This window comes from Loxodonta africana, chromosome 8, assembly GCF_030014295.1.
Source record: "Loxodonta africana isolate mLoxAfr1 chromosome 8, mLoxAfr1.hap2, whole genome shotgun sequence".
Lineage (NCBI taxonomy): Eukaryota > Metazoa > Chordata > Mammalia > Proboscidea > Elephantidae > Loxodonta > Loxodonta africana.
The window spans coordinates 9282450-9286552 of record NC_087349.1 but is presented as its reverse complement, the minus strand read 5'-3'; positions in this window follow the sequence as shown (position 1 = coordinate 9286552).

Sequence of the window (4103 nt, the reverse complement as noted above, 5' to 3'; positions counted from 1 at the left end):
ATTCTCTCTTTATCTTTGGTTTTGGCAAGTTTGATTATAATGTCTTGGTGACTTTCTTTTGGGATCTACCTTGTGTGGGGTTCGATGAGCATCTTGGATAGATATGATCTCATCTTTCAGAATATCAGGGCAATTTTCTGCCAACAAATCTTCAATAATTCTCTCTGTATTTTCTGTTATCCTCCCCTATTCTGGTACTCCAGTCATTAGTAGGTTATTCCTCTTGATTGAACCACACATAATTTTTAGGGTTTCTTCATTTTTTTAGAATTATTTTATCTGATTTTCCCTCCAATATGTTGGTGTCAAGTGGTTTATCTTCAATCTCACTAATTCTGACTTCCATTGCCTCAATTCTGCTCCTATGACTTTGTATTGAGTAGTCTAATTCTGAAAATTTATTGTTAATCTTCTGGATTTCTTTTTGCTGTCTGTCTGTGGATTCTTGCAGCCTATTAAATTTATCATTATGTTCTTCTCTAATCTTCTTAAGTTCCTCTGATGCTTTGTCTGTGTGTTGCTTGGCTTGTTCTTTGTTTTGCCTGGTCTCCTTCCTGAACTCTTGAAGAGTTCTGTATAGTAATCTTTTGTATTCTACCTCTGGTAATTTCAGAAAGCTCTCTTCATCCAGAAGATTTCTTTATTCTTTGTTTAGGGAGCTTACTGAAGACATCATGGTCTGCCTCTTTATGTGATTTGATATTGGCTGTTGTCTCCGAGCCATCAATAAGTTATTCTATTTATTTATTTTATGTTTGCTTACTGTGTCCTAGCTTCTTATTTGTTTTGTTCTGATATGCCCAAATATGCTGCCCAAGTGAGCTAATTTGATTATTGGCACCTTTGAAGCTCTAACATCCTGTCACCAGGTTGTTAAGAGTTGTTACTAGGTATTTGAGCCCAGGAGTCCATTTACTTTTCTTATATGGATTCAGCTTAGGTGTCTATGTAGTCAGTCACCAAGTGTGTGATGCAGGCTTTCACCTACAGTGTTAGACCAGCAGGGATGATTGGCGTAGGCATAGGTATCTGGGTGCAGTATGGGGGGTTACATGTTGAACAAGGCAGGGGGCTGACAACCACCCCTGAGAGTGAGTGAGGAAAGCGTGTTCTTGTTCCCTAGAGCACGTAGGTGGGTGGGTTTTGCCGTTGGACTATGGGCACCCAATGCTGTTGACTGTAAGGCCTGGGAGGCACCACTTATCCTTGGACCCCTGTTGCAGTTGGCCAGGTGGCATGGGTGGAGCCATCAGTCCTCAGGCCCCTGATGTGGGTAGGTGAGGTCCCTGCTTAATAGGCAGAGTGGTGTCAAATGTCACAAACCTGCCTCTCCACCATGTAGCTGAAACAGTTGAAGTTAAGCTTCAGGTATATACCCTGTTGTACTATGCTAATGGAGGGCTATACTGTTGAAATGGGCCCACACAGGTCTATGCAGGGGTGAAAGGCATTCAAAATCTGTGGACCCCTTATACCTGTGCCTAGGCAAAGGAGCTGTTTCTGCCCTGAGTTCCTGGCTTAGGGGAGCCGACAGATAACTTTTTCCCAGTTTGTTAATTTTTTCCTTCTCCAAGGCCAGGAGAATGGCTCAGAGTGTGTGACACATCCTACTTTTGGTTCAGGGAAAGCAGCTATCACTGAAGCCAGCTCTGAACCCGGTGCAGAGTTGGGAGGGGTCAGTTAAATGAGAGAGAGTTTTTTCCCAAAGGGGTGTTTTTTGCTCTGCATGGTAGATTAGACACACATACTTACCTTTTGCCAATTGCGCTATGCTTTTCACTGATTCTGGAGGTGTGAGTGGTCTCTCTGCTGCTCAGTCTCTCCCGATGTGGAAAATGCATCCCAAATACCACTGCTTGCTTCGCTGCACTCACGCCAGTGGATCCAGCCTGGTGGTTCCCACTGGGTCAGTTCTGGCAACTCCTTGCTGCTTCTGAACTGTCTCTCCCTCCCCCTGCCACTCAATACAATCCCCCAACTTTGTGTTTAATGTTCAGGGCTCCTAGAATGTCATATATAATCGATTCACTTGTTTTTTCAGATCTATGTTGTAAGAGGGACTACAGGAAGCATCTGACTACTCTGTCATCTTGGCCCTGCCTGGTGAAGTCTTTTGATGAGCATAAATGTTTAATTTTTAGAAGATCCCAGTTATCTAGCTAATCTTCTGGTGCTTATGTATTGTTAGTTATGGTTTGTATCCTATTTATGCTGTGTATTCGGACCTGTAGCATTGCCCCTCTCTTCTTTGATCTATATAATTTTTTGTTTTGTATTTAGGTCTTTGTTCCATTTTGAATTAATTTTTGTGTATGGGTCCTGTTTCATTTTTTTACAGATGGACATTCAGTTTTGCCAGCACCATTTGTTAAAAAGACTGTCTTTTCCTCCATTTAATGAACTTTGGGGCTTTGTCAAAGATCAGGTGACTGTAGGTGGATTGATTTACATCTTGGTTCTTGATTCTGTTCCATTGGTCAATGTGTCTCTCATACCAGTATCAGCTGTTTTGATTATCATAGCTGTATAGTAGGTTCTGAAGTCAGGTAGTGGGAGTCCTCCTACTTTATTTTTCTTCAGTAGTACTTTACTTATCCGGGGCCTCTTTCTGTACGAAGTTAATGATTAGTTTTTCCATCTCGTTAAAGAATGCTGTTGGTATTTGGATCAGGTTTGCATTGTATTTGTAGATTGCAATTTTTAGAATTGACGTTTTGACAATGTTGAGTCTACCTATCCATGAGCATGGTATGTTTTTTCCATTTATGTACGTCTCATTTGGTTTCTTGCAGTAGTGTTTTGTAGATATCTTTGTAGTCTTTTACATCCCCGGTTAGATTTATCCCTTTTTTTTTTTAGTGGCTATTATAAATGTTATTGCGTTATTGACTTCCTTTTCATAGTTCTCTTTGATGGTGTATAGGAATCTAACTGATTTTTGTACGTTTATCTTGTATCCTGCTCCTCTGCTTAATCTTTCTTTTAGTTCTAGTAGTTTTCTTATGGAGCCATTTGGGAAACCCTGGTGGTGTAGTGGTTAAGTGCTACAGCAGCTAATCAAGAGGTTAGCAGTTCAAATCCGCCAGGTGCTCTTTGGAAACTCTATGGGGCAGTTCTACTCTGAACTATAGGGTTACTATGAGTTGAAATCGACTCGACGGCAGTGGGTAGGTATGCATAGTATCATATCATCCACAAATAGGGATAGTTTTACTTCTTCCTTACCAATTTGGATGCCCTTTATTTCTTTTTCTAGCCTTATTGCTCTAGCAAAGATTTCCAGCACAATACTAAATAGGAGTGGTGACAAAGGGCATCCTTGTCTTGTTCCTGTTATCAGGGGGAATGATTTAAGCCTCTCTCCATTAAGAATGATGTTGGCTGTTGGTTTTGTATAGATGCCCTTTATTATATTGAGGAATTTCCCTTCTCTACCTATTTTATTGAGAGCTTTTATTGGGAATGGTTGTTGGACTTTGTCAAATACCTTTTCTGCATCGATTAAGATAGCATATTATTCTTTTTATTTATGTGTGGATTATGTTGATTGATTTTCTAATGTTGAACCATCCTTGCATACCTGGTATGAATCCCACTTGGTTGTGGTATATTATTTTTTTTGATATGATGCTGAATTCTATTGGCCAGAATTCTGTTGAGTGTTTTACATCTATATTCATGAGAGATATTGTCTGTAATTTTCTTTTTTTGTGGTGTCTTTGGTTTTGGTATCAGGGTTATGCTGGCCTCATAGAATGAATTCGGAAGTATCTCTTCCTTTTGTATATTCTGAAATAGTTTGAGTAGTACTGGTGCAAGTTATTCTCTGAATGTGTGGTAGAATTTTCCAGTGAAGCCATTTAGGCCAGGACTTTTTTTTGTTGAGAGTTTTTTTTTTTTTTTTAACCTTTTCCATCTCTTGTCTTGTTATGAGTCTGTTCAGATTTTTGACCTCAGCTTTTGTTAGTTTAAGTAGGTAGTGTGTTTCTAGAAATTTGTCCATTTCTTCTAGATTTTCTAATTTGTTGGAGTATAGTTTTTCATAGTATTCTGTTATGATCCTTTTTATTTCAGTCGGGTCTGTTGTAATGTCCCTCATTTCA